We start from the raw sequence: 23394 nt of genomic DNA, 5'->3' as shown, positions 1-23394 counted from the left end.
ATAAGAAGATTATTAATCTCATTAAAATTTTTGAAAACAAGAGGCAGACATTACTGAGCTCCACTCATCTTCTACCAACTATTTCAGACACGAAAAAGGAAAAATTAAACTGGAATGGAAGCAAAACTGACCAAGTAGGCTAAGCAATATGATGACATGGCAGCCTGCATGATGTCTATAATCAAGCAAGGAGCTAAATTATCTCCAATGAGTAAAGTATCTTTTTTTTCAGTTGCTTGTATAAAATATTTTAAGAAGCCATAGATCATTTTGGAGAGTCATCTCAAGTATTGAGCTAAAGACAGAAGATGTTGAGGGAAAAAAAAAGAGATTATTCATGAGTACAGAAGAGAAAATTGTGACGAAGCTTAGAGTATATCTGCAATGATATACTTTCTCTTTTGGAGAAGTTCTTGATCACAGTGCTTCACAAGAAGAGATTGGAATCTTCCATTTAGAAAGTGAAAGGAGACTCTTACTGTTACATGGCTGGGGTTGCTTCTGATGCTGACAGAAAAGGGATCATGGGTCAGTCACCACAAGCATACCAACAAGTTTGAAATCAGCTGAAAGGAAGTGCCAATAGACACATCCTATCAGACTGGGTCTCATCCTTAACTTTTCTGAATTCTTCTATGAGGTCTGAACTCCTCTGAGCAAGCCTGTTCTCTTGCAAAGACAACTTTTGATGAGATGAGACCATTGCTGAAATTGATACATTGAGTCATACAAAGATAGCAGGCTAATAATGCAATGACTGAGAGGCAACTTGACCTTGCAGACACTGGATATCCAAGGAAACAAAGTTGAAGCAGGAGAAAGAGGAGGAAATTAACTAGCCTTCCAATTTTTGTCTGCCTCATTCTAAAATTTACACAGTAGACCGTTTGTCATCCAAACTATTCCACAGATAGGTTTTGTTTACAATTTATGAAAGGTTTATATTATTTCTATTTGAATTTTTATCTTTCTTATATGGTTTTTATATTTAATATTAGAGGAGTAGAGCTGATTAACATGTAGGGAATTGTGGGATGCCTGGATGGCTCAGTCAGTTAAGCATCTGCCTTCAGCTCAGGTCATGACCCCCAGGGTCTTGGGATTGAGACTCAGACTCCCTGCTCAGTGGGGAGCCTGTTTCTTCCTCTCCTGCTCGTGCTTTCTCTTGCTATCTCTCTCTCTCAAATAAATAACATCTTTAAAAATTTTTTTTTTAATGTAGGGAGTTGTCTTTTTTTGGCATTTGTTTACTTATTTATTCATTGTTAATCATGTTTTTATTTTAATTCCAGTATAGCTAACCTAGATTGTTATATTAATTTCAGGTCTACAATATAGTGATTCAGGACTTCCATACATCACCCAGTGCTCATCATGGCAGGAGCACTCCTTGGGAAGTATCTGTTTTTGAGGTACTTGATATAGGAATGTAGAATTTTTTACACAACTTATAAATGTGGTATATCACATTATATGCCAAAAGTACTGGGCCACTTTTGGTACATTGTGTCTTCACAAGGGCCAAGGTTAAATCTTCCTCTGTTTTGAAGCAAACAAAACTGCGTACTGGTTTGTTTGTTGGCAGATATCACAGCCTTTGTAGAAATAGATATCTCAATAGGTATTACATACTAAATGAAGTGTGTTTGTGGAATACACAAATGTGCACACATTTTTTTGAGGATGGTTGACACACAGTATTACATCTGTGTCAAGAATACAGTATAGTGATTGGACAACTCTAGACATTATGCTGTATTCATCACAAGTGTAGCTACCATCTGCCACTATACAACTCTATCACAACACCATTGACTAGATTCCCCATGGTGTACATTTTTTTTTTTAATGTGGACACTTTTGACCACAGCTACAGAAGTGTTCCTTTACAGAAAGTTGCGACCCACTTTGCTCTGGATAAGGGCAGAAATGGTTCATATTTCAAACTTTGTAAAGTTACCTGCTATGTACTTTCATTATTTTTGCTATACTTACTTGTGTCTAAACATTCTAGGCAGCCTGAGAAAAAATGTACAAGAAAAGATGCTTTAAAATAAAATTTCCTGGGCAGCCTTGGTGGCTCAGCGGTTTAGCGCTGCCTTCAGCCTGGGGTATGATCCTGGAGACCCAGGATTGAGTCCCATGTCAGGCTCCCTGCATGGAGCCTGCTTCTCCCTCTGCCTGTCTCTGCCTCTCTCTCTCTCTCTCTCTCTCTCTCTCTGTCTCTCGTGAATAAATAAATAAAATCTTAAAAATAAAATAAAATAAAATTTCCTAATATCCATTATTTCATATAGGTCAATCACTAGTAAAACAAAACATGTGTTTAACTTATTTTAAGGTTTTTCATTTTTGTGCTGTATATAATTGGTTGCAAAAATAGTTAACAGAGAAATAATTTAAGATGGATAGGTTTGTTTAATTCTTCATGAAACTTTCAATACCAGTTCAAGCATAATTGTTAGGAACATGTGTATTAAAGATAATGTAAGTAGAATTAAAGTTTTATGATTGGACTCTTTTTTTAAAAAGATTTATTTATTTATTCATGATAGAGAGAGAGAGAGAGAGAGAGCGGCAGAGACACAGGCAGAGGGAGAAGCAGGCCCCACGCCGGGAGCTGGATGTGGGACTCCATCCCAGGACTCCAGGATCGCGCCTTCGGCCAAAGGCAGGCACCAAACTGCTCAGCCACCCAGGGATCCCCCTATGATTGGACTCTTAAAAAAAAAAAAAAAAAAAGATGGCCCACTGTCATCCGTTTACTCACTTTAACTTTATATCATAGTCAGTGTAGTAAGGTGAATAATTAGGGATATGGGGATAAAGGAAGAGGATATGCTTCTCCCTCTGCCTATGTCTGCCTCTCTCTGTGTGTCTCTCATGGATAAATAAATAAAATCTTTAAAAAAAAGAAGTTGAGAAGAACTACAAATTAGGAGATACACCATATTCACTATAGGAAGATGCATTTATTTGTAAGATTTAATGCAACTTCAATAAAAATCTGATTTTTTTTCCCCAGAGAACTTGATAATTTTTATTCCAAAATTTAGTTTGGAAAAGTAAGGTACCAAGCATAGCCTGAGCCCTCATACTCTCTTGGAGATAGTTACTACTTTGTTAGGCAAAAATGCTCTGGCTAATAGAGCCAGATCCTAGTGTGTTGTCAAGCCTTATAAGTTCAAGGATCACAGAAATGGATGCACCCTAGGCTGAAGAACCTGAAGCAGCAGAGTGCCCACCAAAAAAATTTTCTGGTCAAGGCTTTACCCTCGCCACCCAGGAGAAGCAGCTCTCTGAGGAGTTACTTCTTAGGTTGTAATTCACCAGCCATGAGGATTTAGTTCAGGGGGACATAGGAAAGGGACTTTTTTTTTTTTTTTTTAAGATTTTATTTATTTATTCATGACAGAGAGAGAGAGAGAGAGAGAGAGAGAGGCAGAGGGAGAAGCAGGCTTCATGCAGGGAGCCTGACATGGGACTGGATCCCGGGTCTCCAGGACCACACCTGGGGCCCAAGGTGGCGCCAAACTGCTGGGCCACCGGGGCTGCCCGGAAAGGGACTTTCTGATGCTAACTGATCTCTACCTATTTTTCTCAGCTCTTTCTTTATTTCTGAAGACATCTAAACCAGCATATGTGAGGGTGTAGGCACTGATTGTTTCAAGACAACTAATGGGAGAAACATCAGCAGAATTCTAAGGACCTTTACCTTATCTTGTCAATGCTTCCTTCCCTCCCAAAGACAAATAGGCTACAGCTGATGGGCATTTAAGAGATTCCTAATGCAGGAGGAATAAACATTTTTCACTAGGTCTGAACTGACGAATGATATAGAGTGCAATACACAAAATTATGGAGACTTTCTGGAGTAGGAACAATTTCCAATAAATTGTCTGCAACCCTTCTACTTCTTCTCAATCGAGGCTTATCAGAATACAAGAAAAGTGAAGAAATTTAAGAGATAATCTTGACTCCACTGTATTCTTTTTTTTTTTAAGATTTTATTTATTTATTCATGAGAGATACAGAGAGAGAGAGAGAGAGAGAGAGAGAGAGAGAGAGAGGCAGAGACACAGGCAAAGGGAGAAGCAGGCTCCATGCAGGAAGCCTGATGTGGGATTTGATCCCAGGCCTCCAGGATCACGCCCCAGGCTGAAGGCAGCGTTAAACCACTGAGCCACCGGGGCTGCCTGACTCTACTGTATTCTTAAAAAGTAAATCATGTGCAAACTCAAGGACTTTAATTATGTTTAGTGTGATAGGGTCATAATTTACACACAAAAATTCAGACATAAGAAAAATTGTTTATTTTTACTACCTGGTTCTCCATTCTGGAGCTCCCATTCTCATTTGGTAGTGAAAAAGAAAACTTAAATTTCCATTCGAGGTAACTTAACTTCTTCCAATTTGAAACACATCACAGTTGTATTTAAACATATTTTCACTTTAATCCACCCACAGGAAGAAATACATTTTTTTCTTGTTGCGATATAGTACAACAGAAGTGTGAATATGTATGTGGGTGTGTATATAGTTAGATATAGATAGATACAGAAACAGATATAATACAGATATAGAGGGATATAGATGTAGTCAGAGAGACAGAGAGAGATTTAGCTGTTGATAATAAAATGGAACCTTGATTTCACCACACTTAACACTATGTGGGATGTACTTGCATGTTTCTATTTTATGCTATTTTAACCCACAAACTGATTTCAAGATATACTAATACATTATGACCAGCAGTTTAAAAGACACTAATATAAAAACCCTGACCTACAGCAATTTGTTTTATTTTATTTTTAAAGATTTTATTTATTTATTTATTTATTCTTGAGAGACACAGAGAAAGAGGCAGAGACACAGACAGAGGTAGAAGCAGCCTCCTTGCAGGGAGCCCTATGTGGGATTGGATCCCCAGGCCCAGGATCACCCTGAGTGGAAGGCAGAGGCTCAATCACTGAGCCACCCAGGCATCCCTACAGCAATTTATTTTAATGTAAATTAACTCTAGATTTCTATTTCCTTTTTTTTTTTTCTTTTTTTTTTTCTTCTGGAATAAATTCAAACTCTTAAGATATAGGAACATGAAAAGGTGACTGCTGAGCCTCATTACGGTGTTACCAGATTATACCTGAGAAGTTAAGTTATTACCCCCAAACAGGTTATTTCTACCCTTCTTCCCCAAAATTTATCCCCAAGAAAAGATCGAAGATTAATCGCCTAAGGCACTGGGTCTAACCACTTGGCTCTCTCTCTCATTCTCTCTCCTCCAATTTCTTCTCCCAGAACAAAAATGAACATTCTATTTCTCATTTTTATCCAGTAGAAATTGCCCTTAAGTCTTAACCTTTATCCTATTCTTGGTAGTATTTGGTCTGCCCATTGCTGAGGCAACAAGTTGTAGGCTCGAAAACAATCATCATGGCAGAGAAAAAATATTGATAAGGGGAAAATCTTATAATATTTCAAAAGGTTATCTAGCCTACTAACTAGGGAATATATTTCTTATGATACATTTCATAACAACTATACTCTATGCAGAAAACTTGTTGAAAATTACTAAAATCTAACACCTTCATTTTCTTATGAGTTAATTAGGAGCCTCAGAGGAAGTTGATATCACCAAGATTACTTCATTGATTCTGTATTGTCCACCCTCTCTATTGAATTCCAACTCCCTAAGAGATGTGTCCAGATATGTGTCGTTGAGCCAGCTAAAGACAAAATAATAAGACAGATAAAAGAAAATATAAACACAACCAGTCTTCCACTCCACTCCCCTTCTCTTCTGTTTTTCCCTCTCTACTAGTAATGAGTGCCCTCAACCTCTGACAACACTTCCCATCAGATTGCCTTCAAAGCTTTACATTAGGGTTAATTTGGTCTTATAATACCACTTCCTCAAACTAGAATACTTTTGTCAACACCCTGTATCCTAAAAATTCCCATTAAATATTTAGGCCTGGCTCAAAATTGAAGGCAGAGCAAAAATATTTGCTGAAGCAGAGATTTTTGCATTTGTTTTCTAGTTGTACTCACTTTTCTAACATGATACATTAGCACCACGGATTCAGCATAACCAATTCCAATAAAATAGGAAGCTTCATTATATATTTAATTATATTAATTAAATTGATACTGCCCTAATTAAAATACCATTATTCCTGAAATATGAGAAGTTCATTTAGAAAACAAATATATCTGATTTTGAGATAATAGAAAGTACCTCACATGCTTATAAACTGTTTTTTAATTAATATGATATCTATAAACAAGAAATTAAGTGGATCTGATTTTATAATAATTACACTAATGAACAAAGCATTTCTATCCTCTCAAATATCCACATGTTTAAGAAATAATTATTTTGTGAAGGGCTATGTGTTAATGAAAGAATTGTAATATGCATTAAACATGGTGCCTTATAAACATACATTTTAATTTCTCCTTTTCTCACTTTGTCAATGTTAAAATGATAATCACCAGAAGGAGTCACATAAAAAGCTGAATCTAATAACCAAAGTCAAATTAAGCTAAGTCAAATACATCCGTAATTTTTTAGAAACCTGATTTATGCTCTTTCATATTTAAAAATATGAGTTAAAAACACTTGCCCAGTGCTTTTTCCCCTATTACCTTTCTCTTTCCATCATTAGAAATCAGGACCAGTCACTGTAATTTTGTGATTGTTCTTCTGAAAGTTGCAAGGGATAAAAGCACTTGACCTACATTTTCCTTTAGGCTCTTCCTTCTGTAACCTGAAAGAAAAAAATCAGAGTTCACAGTGAGAACAATAATCTTTCCTGCACCACCTACACCTTTATTCTCAGGGTTCTGTAATCAACTGTGACAGCATTTGAAGACACTAATCAGTCAGACTCTGAGATTATTGATCCCAGAAAAAAAGTGCATGAATGACTTCCTTTCCATTTCTATCTGTGGGTAGCTCCAAATAGAAAACTCAGTAACATCAATGACTCAAAACTACCTTCAAATCAATTTATGTGCTAAATCATAATACACAAAAAAGTAAAAGGCATAATGGAATTTGTGTGATACTATTAACATTTATGTTTAGTTTTGGGCAAGGTTCTGGCTCAAAGAATACCGTGTACACATGTTCTTTCCTCCAAAGGACTAAGGAGATTGGGGAGTGGTGATTTGACTACAAACATTCCCATGTCCTCTTCTGGCCAGACCCTTTAACCCTAAAAGCCCAGTTTAATTTCAAATATCACATCCCCATGAGCAGCTAATAACGTGTTATCCACATCTTATTTATCTGTGTATCCCCAGCCCCTAATATAATGCCTGCCACATAGAAACAACATTAAAATATGGGCTGAACTGACAAAAATAGAGGTGGTCTCACATGCTATTGAATTATAGAGAGTTAAAAAACACAAATATTTTTGTAATTACAAAATGCCATCCAATTGAGGAAATTATATTTATAAAAGTCAGTGTAAAAAATCCTTAACTCTGTATCCTCCCTAAGGGCAGAATGGGTTATGATTTTTGAGATACTTGGAAGTAAATATCAAATACAAAGCAATAATACACAGAATCTGAGACTAAAGTCTAAAACAGAAAGATAGGAAATCACATGGAAATTCATAAAGTCCACCATTTTAAATCAATTTGTTTTTGGTTCTTTGACATTTTCTCTGCAAAATCTGGTTCCATTTGGTAGGACTGTTACCTATCTTTAAGGCAGAACTTCATGGTTTGATTAAAAGAAAGATTATCTGTAAGCATTTCCAGTGCTTGACTTGCCAAGATGGTTGACCTAAGAATAAGAATCTTGGGAATTACACTCATAGTGTATTCGGCTATATAATTCTCTGCATCATCAGGGCTGAAAAATAGGTGTTTTTGGAATAGCTTTAAAAAAAAAACAAAACTTTCTTTTGCCTACCAGTACAGTTTTGAAATAAAAGGGAGGCTTTATAATTTTCTTTATTAAGGTCCTTTAGAGTTAATTTCTCATCTGTCTGGCTTTACATAAAGATTCAAGAATAAAGACAATATTTCCTTTATTTTATTTATTTATTTATTATTTATTTATTTATTTATTTATTTATTTTTTACAATATTTCCTTTAAAAAGTTTTTTCTACCCCTGCGGTAGACATGAAATGGCACCAGCCAGATCCCCTCTTTCAAGGTAACATTGCCCAGAGACAAGTACAGTCAGCGGATGGCTTCCAGCTGCCAGCCCCTTCAGGGTCTTCTTCAGCTAGAGTGGGCCACTGCAGTTTGATGTAGAAGAACTTAAGCTCTATTCACTCCAGAGCTCCCCACTGGGTTAGCCAAGGCTTTATGGGCACCCCCATCACAACTCCTCCCTCTGTCCAACACTCTTCTTTCCTCCTTCCTTTCACAGGTATTAATCAGCAATAAACTTATGCCTTGCATTACCTTAGAATCCACTTCAGAGAAATCCAAATCCAGGCAGTACATATCAAGACTCATCCAAGAGTGTGGGCAATAGTGTTGCGGGTTATTTACTATCCTATTAAGTGAAGACTTCATCACTGTTAGGGATGAAGGTGGCAGGGCAGGAGGGCACAAATTGTCCTTGACACAGGTGGAAGTCCAGTTGTTAATACATGAAGTAGGATAGTATCCTGGTGGAAGGGGACACACTAATAAGTATTGGATGATTATTTCTAAAGGTCACTGGTATATTACAGAAGGATAAAGAACAGCTGAAGATGAGTAACAGGCAACTGAAAAAGAAGTGTGAAAACCAGATGATTTACTTGGTTTCATTAAAATGTTCTCATCTTCTACAGCAGAAGGGCAGAGGAAGTTGAGGAGCAGCCTCATGATTTAATTGTCTGAGTGACTTAACTGCAAGGAAAACTAAATGCCAGGCCAAAGCAAGGCTGTTATGCCAGAGTCAGAGCTTTAGCTAGGAAAATTTGAGACTTTGACATCCAAGTAGAAGCCCCTGTATGGGATGGTGATATTTGAGTGGATACTCCTGTACATTCTGACTTGCCATCCTGCTCTCAAACTTCTGAGCCTGAAGTGCCCTGTCCCATGATAAACAACCCTCCATAGACCAGACACACACACACAATCTCCTACTCTCATACTGGAAAAGAATGTTGAGGCTTCTATCTTAAGAGGTAATGATTGGTCACCTTCTCGGAGTTTGACCTCTCTTGGTCCCTATGCCAATAGCTGAGATTAAGTTACAATGTAATCTTCCCAGAGCATTGCTAGGTCTGATATGAAAAAAAGGAGACTATATCTCAAAGGAGTTGTAAGACTTAGCTCACACATAATGGCGAGAGCTAAGAGAGTAAAGTCATGGCCAGATTCTGAAGGTGCTTTATTAAAGTTATTACAATATACAATTGGGAGGATAGAATTTGGAAATGCACTCATACGATACCAGACTTAACACTCTTGCAAAGAGTAGGTGTTGCAAACTTGACACTAGGTTGATACTTAGAAACTTAGAGGCAGTGGTACCTGCATTGTAGGAAGAAGAAAGGATAGAATTTTCATTGTAAGTGGTGAAGGAAAGGATAAAAGGTATAGGGAAGTGGGCATTTGGGAATGAGTATACAATGTGTGCCCTAAACATCCTTCAGATGATTATGTTCCACCGGAAAGCCCAGAGGATACACCACCTATTCAGGCCAAAATCTTTAGTAGTGCTTCCTCTCTGGGCCAGTGTTGATGAAGGAAGAGGATGTTAGAGAATTTGTCTCACTGATAGCAATGAAAATGTTAGAACCCTGAAAAAGTAAAGGCCAAATCGTGTCACTTAAGCACCAGGCGGCCACTGGTACTAGTCCCACATTTTTATTTTAAGAGTGGAAGATAATCCTATAAAGAGTGAAAAGTCCAACAACATCTATGCAACTTTAAAGACCCGGTGGTCATATGCATTCTGGATATCTCCTTTACAAGTAGGAGACAAATAATTATATTTTTCATATCCTACCATGAAAAAAAAAAGTACAGTCCCTTTTTTCAGATTCTGGTAGCAGCATATTCCACACCTAAGAATACTTCTCAGGCCCACATACTGAATAAAGTAAAATGCTTCCAGCTTTGAAAGGATCCCAGAACAGGAAAGAGCTCTGCAGGTGATCCAAGTTATAGTGCAAGAAGCCTTGATACTTAAGCCACATAATTAAATAAAGCAGACAATTATCTTTTAAAGCATCTTTAAAAAAATTTTTCTGTGGTCTAGTAAATACAGAACACCTGGCCATGATCATTAAGTGACAATGTATGTGCAACTGCCCATTCAGAGCTAGATTTGTCAGCCAATAAATCATAAGTTTAGGTGGGCTCAGCAGCAATTTGACATATCTCAAACTGACCATGAGAAGGACCACAGGGTATAAGAAAGCAGCATAGATAGGAAACCCAGACCACAGTGGCATATATCACTACTGTACTAGTACCTATCTCTAAGTTTACAATTATGGTCATATCAGGTTTCCCATAAGACCTGCTGAAGAATAAGAACAAGGCTTAAACTTGGATTATAAGTATATTGGTTCAATATATGGGTCCAAGCCCAAACTGGGTATTAGCTACATTATAACCTCACTTAGGGTTGGGCTTGCAAGACTACAATAAGGAAAAACCTTCCAGTGGGCAGGGTTTTAGGCAGTGCCACCGGTCATTCACTTTGTGTTGATAATAAATGACCTGAATTAGAATATATAAGGACTATGGGGTGATAGTAAACGGCTTGAACAGCTGATTAGTGTCCAGAAAGGAGAAAAAAGCAAGATTAGAGATAGACAGATTTTGTGTAGAAGAATGTGATTGAATATAGGGGAGTGGGCATAAAGCATGAAGATCTCTATACTACTTATTGATACCACCAGAACACATTTACCATGGAAAAACTAAACACTTGACATTGTCAGTGATTTCTGTCAATAGCCACCTCAAAGTAGAGATGATGGGCATATAAATGAAGTAGCCATGGTGGCACATATAGAAGCTCCATTCAGACTGAGATAGCAAAATACCATAGATTGGGTGACTTACAAACAACAGAAATTTATTTCTCACTGTTATAGAGACTGGACGTCTGAGATCATTGTCAGTTGAGAACTCTTCTAGGTCACAGACTTCTCATTGTGTTTTCACAGGACAAGCTAACTCACTGGAGCCTCTTTTATAAGGGCACTAACCCCATTCATGAGATCTCTACTCTTGTCATCTAACCGTCTTCCAAAGACCCCACCTCCTAATACCATCACATTGGGTGTTATATTTTTAACATAAGAATTTTGAATAAACATTCAGAAGTTATGCATAGACCCATCAATATGGATTTCTATTTATCAAGGCTTATCTAGCTCTCTCCACAGTCTAATGGTCAACCTATTGGCAGTAGAAAACAAATTTTAGCTTCCACTATGACACTATTTCTCAAGGAAACCAACTGGGCTCCTTCTGTACTAGAAGGTCCAGATATTTGTTGCCAAAGGAAAATACATATATTCTGGATTTTACTCATTTGTCCCAGAACTTAGTACAACATTGTGAGGTCTTACAAAGTATTGGCATGGAATCCCACAGTATCTCATCAGATCAGGAAAACATATTGCAGCAAACAAAGTATGATAGTGGGCTCATGACTACAGGACCCACTGGATGCATCACTTACTTCACTACCCAGAAGCTGCTGGCCTGACAGAGCATTGGAATGACTATGAAGGTACAGATGAAGCACCAGCTCAGAGGCATTATTCTGTAAGGATAGAATACCTTCCTCCATAATGCGCTGAAAGAAAGAATTGTGTATGGCATGGTGTCACCAAACAGAATGAATACATAAGTCCAGAAATCCAGTGATAGAAGTAGGAGTGGTCTCGCTTAACTTCTTCACTCCTGATAACTCCCTGGTGGACTTTGTGATCCTGGTAACTGTAATTTGCACTATGCAGGGTTTAAAGATCCTGAACTAGAAAGGGGAGTACACTTTCACCAGCAAATATAGCAATAGCCCCATTGATTGTAAACCAGGTTGATTTGATTCTGTCAATACATTTGTTTCTATCCCAGTCTGAAAATAAGTATACGTATGAACTCAGTTTCCAAGGACCACCACTTTCTACTCAGGAAGAAAAGCTCACAGAAATCCTGGAGAAGCTGCTTTCTGGATGCATATGGAGAAGTGGAACTTAAGCACCAGTGAGGAATAGTAGATACAGGGGGGATCTACCTAAATTCCTTTTCTTTTCTTTCGCCTCCTTCCTCCCCAAATTCCCTGTAAAGGAAGAGCTTCCTGCCCAGATATAGGGAGACAGTCACTAGACTGACTCCAGCAGTCGTCTCTTTCAAGTTCTGCCTCTGCTACAGAGAGCCATTTGAGGTCACACCATTTTCATGAGTAGCCTTTTGGTAAGTAAGCTAGGTGAATATATAAAGATCCAGCAGTCCTGACTCAAAGTAGGACAATTCTGACGCACTGCTCAGATTTCTCCATCAATTTGGCCATAGCTTTGTCAGGCCTGGTTCACAATTAACCTGCTCTCTTTGTCCATTCTTTCTTCCTCCCTCTTCTTTCATAGGCAATGATAACCTAATAGATACCTAACACCCCAAACTCTGTCTCAGCTTCTACTTACCAAGATTCAATCTTCAAAATTCCCAACCCAAATCCCCCATTTCTGGTTATTAATATTTTCATTCTTCAATTTCTTAACTCAGAATTCCCAAAGTATCTTCCTAGGAAACAACACCTTATCAAGATATTAGCTTCTATCATAATAAAAATCCATGATCAAATGCTGGGTAATACTAAATTAAATGTTTTCTTACTGCATGACCAGACTGTTTAACCTGCAAAGGAACTTGTCACACACACACAAAATTTTCCATCCTGTGATCCCAAAGACATCAATCTCCTACTCATTGCCAGTAATAAAATCTTTGGAAAATAAATAGTCATGTGATGACCTTTTTCATATATTTTTCTAGGATCAGAAATAAGACTTCATAAGTACTGTAAATCATCAAACTTAAAATTATAAACACCATTTATAACAAGAGTTTATTTTTTATTTTATTTTATTTTTTTTATTTTTTTTATAACAAGAGTTTAAAAGGCTACTCTATAGCGGCTGTGTTTCTTACCTTTCGGAAACTGAACAGAGAGAATCAATGAGCATAAAGGATGCTTGAAGGATACTTAAATGTTTAGTTTTTAATAATTTTTAAACTCATTTATCTTCATTAATATTCTTAGATAATTTCTTTTAAAAGATGTGTGAGATATTCAATCAAATCTAATTTAATCAAAGCTTTTAAAATCACATCTTGTTTCAGAATATGAATAACAATACTTTTTCCATGGAAGATTATCACTTTGCATACACTCTTTAAGAATTATGGAGATGAGTAATTCATGTATATTATTTTTTCTTAAGTGAAATTTATCTCTCTTTTCACTTTGAAAGAACTTATAGAAATTTTCACTTAAAAAATATAGCTCTTTATATATATTTTTCCACCAAGATTGTCTTCAGTTGGCTAAATGATTAGTCTAAACCAATCACATTCCCCTTGCCACTCTACATTTAGAAAAGGATGTGTAACCAAATGCAGGATGATGAGATGTGAGAGAAGTTTTCTATGAAACTTCTGTGAAATAGGTCCTTGCTGCTTAGAAGTCACAAGAAAAGATGGATACTGACTTCCAATAGACACTGCCAACTCCATATACAATGCCTGAAAGTTCTAGTGTTGAATTTCCACTACTAACATGAGTATAAAGTCAAGAGATGGTGGGGAGACCCAAAGCTGAGCCACAGCCTCCATATATCATAACTTGTTTCCATCTTACCTCTAGACTTCCTCTTATGTGAGCCTAAACTTATTAAGACTGTTTGCACTGAGCTTTTCAGTTACATGAAGTGTATAGCATCTTTGCTTATAGAAGATTTCTAATTCTTCCAGAAAAAAAATCATAATAACCAAAAATCAGTTAATGTCCCATTTTAAAAACTGATTTATTCCATTACAATGGATAGAATTACTGAAGTATGAGGTAAACATACTACATAAATTAATGATTAAAAAGTACAGCTTTCATAAAAAGTAACCAACTTGAATAAATGATCTTTGTTTTTCTTCCCCTTACCAAAAAGAAAAAAAAGATAGATGATAGATAAATAGATGAAGAGAACAAATTTAGGATATTTATCATTTTAAGAAGTCCTTGGTGAGATCCTAAAGTGTGCTATTATTTTACTTTATATATATATGTATATAATATGTAAATATATATTTTACACATATATACATATATAAATATGTAAATGTAGATTTTACATATATGTAATATATATACTCCTAATATATATTAATATATAACTAATATATATTATATCATATATAACTAATATATAGTTGTATACTAATATATTATATATAATATATTACTGATATATGATACATATAACTAATATATAATATATAACTAATATATTATATAATATATAACTAATATATATTATATATGATATATAACTAATATATAATATATAACTAATATATGCATAATATACATAACTAATATATATAACCTAATATATAGAACTCCTAATACATATATATTAAAATAAAGTTAGTTAAAATATAACTGACCAAGTTTCTGAGTTAGTGTCTTAACAAATTGTGGATGATTGGAACCTGGTAAATGTTTCAAATGTTATTTGTTTTCATAGCTAAGTGGCTGAAGCCCAGAGGCTTTCAGCAACAGAGTTGAAAGTGTGGTTTTTAGTTTTGTGAATGGATGATCATAAAGAAAAAGCATTTTTTAAAAACTTGGCAAAATGCTGAAACACACTGGTATGAAGTGCATTGCATATCCATAGCACTGAAGTATCCGTTTTCCATTCCTGGGCTGAGATTCTTTTCCCCGTGGTTGTACTGTTCTGATTTCACGTACACCAGAGTAACTGATTTTTTGTTTTCTTGTGGAGTTAACACCAAATAAAAAATTTGAAAAAAAAAATAATGAAAATATGATAGAATAAGGATTGAAAATAATGATAGAATAAGGATTTCAAAGTGATCAGTAACACCACCCCTACTTTACACTAGCTTTCTAACACAATTCCGCATCCTATTTCTGAAATTCAGCTCTTGATTCAAATTCAAGAATATTTTCAAGAAAGAAAAGACATGATAAAAAACAGACTTCTCTAAATGGAAGAATGTGGCTTAACATTGCCATAGAATACATTTAGTCTATCCTCTTTATAGTGGATCTGAACGAAGAGTGTGGATGTTGAAGCTTTCAATTATTAGTAGTAAAACTGACTGACTGGTGAAAGTTCTCAAGGGACTGTATGGGTAGCCAGAGGCATGATTGTAGAGATAGTTCAAGGTAATGGATTAATATAGAAGTAATCCAAAATTTACTGAGAAGAAAATAGCTTTGATTTATCCACTAAAAACACAGGAAATAGATTCTACTGTTATGATTTGGCAATGCTCCTTGAAGAGTAGGTAGACTGAAGAACCACCACAATCACTGAGTCTGACATGAATCTAAAAGCCTACAGCCTCAGTAAAAAACAAACAAACACAACAAAAACAAAACATCCCAACAAAATTCTGGAATCACTTCAGCAGTCTTATAACTGCAATTAACTTTGTAAAGGAGCCAATGAGACCTTCAAAGTAAGCATCTCCAAAATCACCGTGATGTCCACAGGTGCCTTGGAGATAATTCTCCACATCCAACTGTTGTGATAAGACAGTAATGTTCTCTATGAGTTTGTATCCTTCAAACACACTCTGAGATGGGCCTGTGGCCTCTCTAGGATGATCAGAGCATGCTTTATTACCATTAATAAAGAAGATTTTGCAGCTAAATAAACAGATCCATTCCATCAGCAATTCTTTGAAGGGCTCTTGATCTAAACCTGTGGTCTTCACTAAGTTCTTCTAGTTGCATTCCCCTGGAGGGATATATGTGTGTGTATGTGTGTGTGCTCATGTGTAAGTAATTTTGAATTAGTATATAGTGTGTTCAGCTAATTACTATTGTTAGAAATAGCAGTACTGAATCTAGTTTCTTAATTTTTATATTGTTTTTAACTCTTCACACCTTCCCCTTTGAAAATAAACCAAGAATGGTAGCCATATCCAGAGTCAGGAAAGATCCAGGAGACAGTGTGCAGAGCCACGATGGAGAAATTACCCATGCTTTCATCAGCCAATACTTATTGGCCACATATATGCAGGACTACATTGTGCAGAAGTGTAGAAGGGCATATTATCATATTTCTTACTTTGTGTACTCCATCTAAAATGGGAGTCCCCTAGAGAGTAAATACCCTCAGCTTTGTATCCTTCATGCCTAGCACACAGAGGTATTTTACAGATGCATAAATTAACAAGGAGTTTCCTTTGCTCTCTATTGGATATAGGTCAGTTGAGGAGGAAGTATGTATTCTGTAAGATTATAATATATCTAGTATATGTCCAGTCATCCAGTTGCTAATAAATACCTTATTGTTCTCCCGCATTGATGTAATTTCACATTCTTCCCTCATTCTTCATTTCTGAGAATGGTGACAGGCATACAGAACAAGTATGCTGCAAACTTTCAAAGGCAGACTGTGTTAGTGTAACATAGAAATAGTTGACTTCAGCCCTGAAGGAAAGGTGGGATCTTGACAGAGGTTGGGGGGGCAGAAGTCATTAGGTCTCTGTGAAGGTGTCAGCTGATGTGATAGTGGAGAATTCTGGAAAAATCATGAAGAATCAGCTGCAGACCTCAGCAGAAATCATTACATATGAACAAACACCTGGGTGAAGATTTCTTTCACTGGACATTTCTGCACCGTGTCATTCATTTTTTTGAGCAACCTAATAAAATACATATTCATGTTCTAGTTTAAAGGGGTACAGAGAAAAAAATACTTATTTTCCCCAAATTAGAATTCCCTTGCACTTAAAATAAGATATTAAATTCAGATAATTAAATCTCTAAAGCAACTGACACTTATTATGGGAATATTTTTCTTCATATTAAGTAAAATTTTATCTACTAACAACTGTCAGCCACTATTTCTTTTTCTGTCCTCTGAAGGTACATTGAAAAAATGTTGGCAATTTTCTACATGACAACTCTTCAACATTTTGACAATATTTATCACATTTATCCTTGATCTATTTTTTAGGCTAAGTATATACAATTACTTCACTATTTTATTTGCTTTCTTTGGACAAATTTTATTTTCATGGGATTCTCCTTAAACTATAAGCAGAATTAAAGGTAATATGGCGAATTTTTCTAGTTGGTAATTATTATTTCTAATAATTAAAGAAATTGTTCTCTCTCAGAAATCAGGGCAGTACATTTTTTATTTTATTTTAATGTTATCTTTCTCAAGTGTATTAGTTTTGAATATTGTTACCTCATCATTCTTGTACATTTATTCTTCATTGATGGATTCATTTAACAAGATTTCCAGTAAACAATTATTTGTGACAGGCCTTCACTGCCCACTATGGCAGCCACTAGCCACATTTGGCTTTTACTTTCTCCAAATGTAGCTAATTCCAATAAGATATACCCTAAGTGTAAAATATTAAGCACAAAGGCTTAGCAGCAAAAAAAAAAAAAAAAAAAAAAAAAAAAAAAAAGTCAAATTAATTACTAAACATTTAACATTGATTACTCAAATGGTTATATTTTGGATATATCAGATTAAAAAAATGGATTATTAAAATTAAGTTTACCTGCATCTTTTTAATGTTTAATGTGACCATTAGAAAATTTAAAATTACCATGGATCATCTATTCATCAATTCAATGAATATTCAGGGAAGTCTGACAAATTTTAGGTACTGTGCATGCACAAAATGTTTTCTTATGTCTAAAGATGGTGTTTTGTTGTCATTTTAGGTGAGGTGATCTACAATATTTTAGAATGGGAAAATTATTCTCATTATCATTAGTTTTCCTTAGTTATGTAAGTTCTTGGAGCTAAAGTTATCTGAGGAATATGATGAAGATTACAGAATATCATTGAGCTTCTTTTCTTGAGAAAAGTATGGGTTGGTCAGGTTTACAAAATCCTGACTTTTAATTTGTGGACTACAAACAGCTTCATCCCTTCTCCAATGCCAAGTCAATCTAGGAGTACCTTTGGATTATCATCTTGTTGATGTCTGCTATGTCACTTGTTCTAATTCTTTTCTTCCTTTTCAGTTGAGGTTTTCCTCCTCAAGAGGCTTCACTTTCAGGAAGAAGTAACAGGGCTGAACTGACAACTAAGTTGCCTAAATGGATGAGATAATAGAAAACTGTTCCTCTACTCCTCTTTTTAACATCTGCCTTCTTCCATACTATTTTTTATGATGGAGGATATGAAACCATAGGCATATAGTTATCCTTGGGAGGACATTAAACTAAACTTTAGGAACAGTAAATATAAGAATTTGCCTGATGTAGAAATTCATAATAAACTATGAATTGTCAAAATTAAGTGCCTTGCAAAAGGAGAAAACATTGAGTAAAAATATAGAATATAATCCAATTCCCTCCATAAAATTAGAAAATAGTCTATTATATTTTGAAACTGAATTAAAGAAACTGCCACTTCCACAGGAAAGACTCCTATGTAGCAACTCTTCTTATCCTTTTTTAATGTACAACAAAAAGCTTATAAATAGCCAGCAGATGACTTGACAAAGTACTCTACATATTTGTTTCAAATAGAAATGGTGTTGGAAGAAGAATCCAGAAATCCTATGCTCATAAGCATGATAAGTTAGAAGACAAACTGACCCCCTAAAAATGAATATTAAGGAAGTGATTGAGTGCTTTACTTAGTTACTTAGTGAATTGATAGTTGGAGAGTTCACCTCTGTGATGCTGAAGAGGTGATCTTACTTTTGAAACAATGGGTTAATCGAGTTTATCTCTGTTATAAGAGGTTTATAACTCAAGTGGCTCACTGTGACAGAAAAAAAAAAAAAAAAGGACTCTTAAGATAAATTCCAGGGCTCTTCTATTTATTATGTACTTTACTCTTGATTTCAGCTCAGTCATGATCTCAGAGTCTTCTGAAGGAGCCCCCCTCGGGCTCCATGCTTAGCGGGGAGTCTGCTTCTCCCTCTCCCTCTCTTTTTGTCCCTCCTCCACTCGCACTCAACCTCTCTCTCAAATAAATAAATAAATCTTAAATAAATAAATAAATAAATAAATAAATCGTAAAAAATAAATCTAAAATGCAAAACTATAAAACTCTTAAAAGATAATAATAAGGAGCAGACTAAACCATTCCCAAATATGCCACTTTGACATACTGATTATTTTAATTTAAAGTTACTTGAGAAACAGCTGGTGCAAGAAGGACACTCTGACCCTTCACTAATCCCCTGAAAGCAAGAAATAAATGTTATGTGAAAGGTACCCCCTGTACCAGGTGGGTAAGGGGCATTCTTATCACTAGATATAGGGGATTCAAGGTCAAGAAGTCTATATGAACAAACCTTGTTACTTCATTGATTTGCTACCTCAAGCCCAAATCCATTTGTTTTGTCAATTCTTCATAAATTTATTGTTTGTCTAAAAAGTGTAAACCTTTCTGCTTTGGTCACTTGTTTAAGCCTCATATTTTGGGGGCTCTTACACATATGAAATTAAATTTTTCTCTTGTTAATCTGTTATGTCAACTTAATAATTAGAGCAGCCAAAGCACACAAAAGAGAATGAAAGTTTTCTTCCCCCACAGTTACATAAAAAAAAACTAGATAATTTTTGTATTTTGATGCATTTTTAGATATAATATCAAAGACATGCTCCATGAGATAAATAATTGATAAATGGGTCTTTATTAAAATTAAAAACTCCTGCTCTGCAAAATATAATATTGAGAGAATTTGAAGACAAGTCATAGACTAGGAGAAATTATTTGCAAAACTCATATCTGAAGAAGAACTGTTATACTAATTATACAAATAAATCTTAAAACTCAACAGTAAGGAAAAGAAACCTAATTTAAAAATGACACAAAAAGCTTTAACAGACACCTTACCAAAGAAGATATATACATAGCGAACTAGCATAGGAAAAGATCCTCCACAACATATGTCATCAGGTAAATGCTAATTAAAACAAGATACTACTACACAGCTCTTAGAATAGCCAAAATCTGGAACACTAGTAGCACTAAATGCTGATGAGGATGTGGAGTAACACAAACTCGTATTCATTGCTGGTGGGAATAAAAATGGTCCAGCTACTTTGGAAGGAAGCCTGTCAATTTCTTATAAAACTGAACATACTCTTACCATACAATCCAGCGTTCATACACACTTTTTGGCATGGGAGTTGAAAACTTAAGCCCATGCAAAACCTACACAACAATGTTCATAGCATCTTTATTCATTATTTATTGCCAAAACTGGAAGCAACTGAGTTGTGCTTTGGTAGATAAATGGATAAATAAACTGTGGTAACTTCAGACAATGCAACATTATTTAACATTAAAAAGAAACGAGGTATAAAACCATGAAAAAAAAACCTTAAATACACATCACTAAGTGAAAGAAAGTCAATCTGAAAAGGTTACATACCATGTGATTCCAATTATATGACATTCCGAAAAAGTATAGAGATAATAAAATTTATTTTAAAGTATTTTATTTATTAAATAAAATCGATTTGTTAAATAAAATTATAATATTTTAATTTTATTTATTTTTCATCATTTTTATTATCTCTCTCATATTTGATATCTTCAAAGAAAATGATTTCTCCCAAAGGAGCTCATTTCTGAAGTGCTGATTGTAGCTTGGCAAGGTTTCGGGTTTTGCTTGGAATATGTTGTCCCAATGCTAGGATTAGGCCACTGAGGGGTGAATGGGAGGGTTTGAAGTGGGATGAGAAGCCCAGTTATGTGCCATATCCTGTCTGGCACATAAATATTGAAATGATGTTTGGCTAGTGTAGTTAATCTGATCAATACAATAATGTGGCCACGGAATTGTTATGATGGATTTTATGCGCTACTTTTCCAACAATCTGGGATCTCACCAATAAGATAAGGGGAGCTTTTGGAAAATTTACTTATTTGTAAATTGGGGCCCACTTGTAATCTTAGTAGGGAGATGCACCTTGCTGGTATTGACACAGCTGAAGTGCAGACCCTAGCGTTAAACAGAACTGGCTTAAAGTCTCAGCACTGTCACTTCAGAATTTGTAAACTTGCCAAATTTATATATAACTTTATATAACTTCTAAACACAAGTTGGTTCATCTGAAAATTGGTCATAAGAACAGATACACAGTCCAATGAGTCATTGTAAGGATAAAATCAGATATTTGTTATGTAAGTCCCTATATAAAAATAAGTTTTCCTTAAAGAAAAAGACCATGACTTTTTTATTATTATTTATATTGACTAGAGCTGTGTCCTGCATAAGAGAGATGTTCAATAAACATTTGTTTTCTCAGCTGCTCTTTGATCCACATACCCACAGAGGCAGTCACACTGGTCACACCATTGCTCTGACTTTGAGGAATCTATGTTTGAGGCAATAAGTAGCAGGTTCTTCTTCATAGACATGGAAATAAATTAAATTACCTGGCAACAACAGAAAGCTCACTAATGATGACTTTATATGGGCATAGCATCAATATGAGATTGCAACTTGAAGCATTTAATTTTTGAGCTTGTTATCAAAAGAGGTGGTGATGCAAATATTGAGTAGTTAGATTTTATAACAATACTTCTCTGATAGTAAACAGCATGAATCAGATGCTTATTGTTTGTGAAATTTTCAAAATAGTATAGGTGAAAAGAAGGCATAAAATTAAATGCCATGGGATGGCAGATGCTATTCTTTAAGCAGAATGTTGGTCATATTGACTCTGTCTGTGTTGATACTGTGACTCTAAAGACTACATGGTAATTAGAGATGGAAATAGAGAGGGTACTTTTAACTTAAAGGTTCCAACTATCTGCTGGGGCTCCTGGGTTGCTCCTTTGGTTAAGCTTATGACTCTTGGTTTCAGATCAGGTCATAATCTCAGGGTCCTGGGATTGAATCCCCTCCGGGGCTCTGTACTCAACAGAGACTCCCTCTTCACCTTCCCCTGCTCTCACTCTCTTTCTCTTTCTCTCTCTCTCTCTCAAATAAACAAATAAGTAAATCTTTTATAAAAAATAAGTTCCAACTACCTGGAACACTTTAAAAATGCAGAAACCTGTTTATGTAATCTGCAATTTCCTTCTACTGAATTCTCTTAAATACCATTTTATAAAGCATTTCAAGTGAAAATAAAATAAGAATTTTTTAACATTACTTTCTTAAACTGAAAGAGCATAGAAAAAAATTTGTTTTATTTTTTTCTTTGTCTTCTTAGAGATGAAATGGCCATAGTTTTCTCTTGCCTTTCTAGGTACCAAGACCTGTGTCCCCACCAATAGAAACAATGTGAATTTTCTTTTTCATATTTCTGGCCAACATGCAAAGGGTTTTGCTGAAGTGACTCCAGGGACAAATCATGATCTTAAACTTTATGAAAGGTAATAAATTTGCATGCATTATCAGAAAAAAAAAGTACCTATCAATGGATATCATCCATATGCCACCAATCCTTGTTGGGATATGAGGATGAAATGCCTAGGAGTATATCTTGGTCTTATGGCAAGCTTTATAGATCCAATTTAATTGTTCTAGTCCAGAGAAATCTCAGTGCTGCTTCATCTTGAAAGAAAAAATATAATAAATATTTAGAGTGCTTTCTTCTCATAAGATTTGATGATATGTCACAAATATGACCTGATTTTACTTCACAGGGTCATTGAGCTTTAAGTATCAAATACTTTATTCTCATATTACTGATGGGGAAAACTGTAAATTTCATAAACTTTCATAAGGGGACACAGTCAGTTGATAGAGAAACTCAAAACTGAACTCAGATAAGACCAGACATTCTAAAAAAAAAAAAAAAAAAAAAAAAAAAAAGACCAGACATTCTGACTTTTCTTCTGTGGGTCTTTAAAATGCCTTAATATAGGGCACCTGAGTAGCTCAGTCCTGGGATTGAGCCCCACAGTGGACTCCCTGATCAGCAGGTGAATTTGATTCTCCCTCTTCCTTTGCCCCTCCCCCTCACTTTCTCCTGCTTTCTCTCTCTTAAATAAATAAATAAAATCTTCTAAAAATGCCTTAATATATATTTCAGTACTCAGCTTTTAAATACTTGGCACTATGGATCCTGTTGCTTTCTTTTGTAAACCAGAGAGAGAGAGAGAGAAACCTAGTTTCATAAGAAATTAAGTATAATTATTATATGCATGTTTCACCACTCTGCATTGTAAACTCCATTTACTTAGATTTTCAGTTATGAGAACTG

General features: G+C 35.3%; 1 long non-coding RNA gene across 13 annotated transcripts in view; it reads right to left on the bottom strand.

The window, feature by feature from the left end:
- Positions 1-23394, bottom strand: part of LOC144322333 (uncharacterized) — a 99117-nt gene that overhangs the window by 61133 nt on the left and 14590 nt on the right. For 5 of the 13 annotated variants that reach the window (XR_013387974.1, XR_013387979.1, XR_013387978.1 and 2 more), the window contains 2 exons: positions 6649-6770; positions 5636-5726 (listed from right to left, as the gene is read on the bottom strand). This is a non-coding gene — a long non-coding RNA (uncharacterized LOC144322333). Of the gene's footprint in view, positions 1-5635; positions 5727-6648; positions 6771-22599; positions 22743-23394 lie in introns of all 13 variants that reach the window. The other 8 variants (XR_013387982.1, XR_013387984.1, XR_013387986.1 and 5 more) reach the window with 3 other exon arrangements.

This window comes from Canis aureus, chromosome 10, assembly GCF_053574225.1.
Source record: "Canis aureus isolate CA01 chromosome 10, VMU_Caureus_v.1.0, whole genome shotgun sequence".
Taxonomy (NCBI): domain Eukaryota; kingdom Metazoa; phylum Chordata; class Mammalia; order Carnivora; family Canidae; genus Canis; species Canis aureus.
This window is presented reverse-complemented; position numbering and strand designations above follow the sequence as displayed.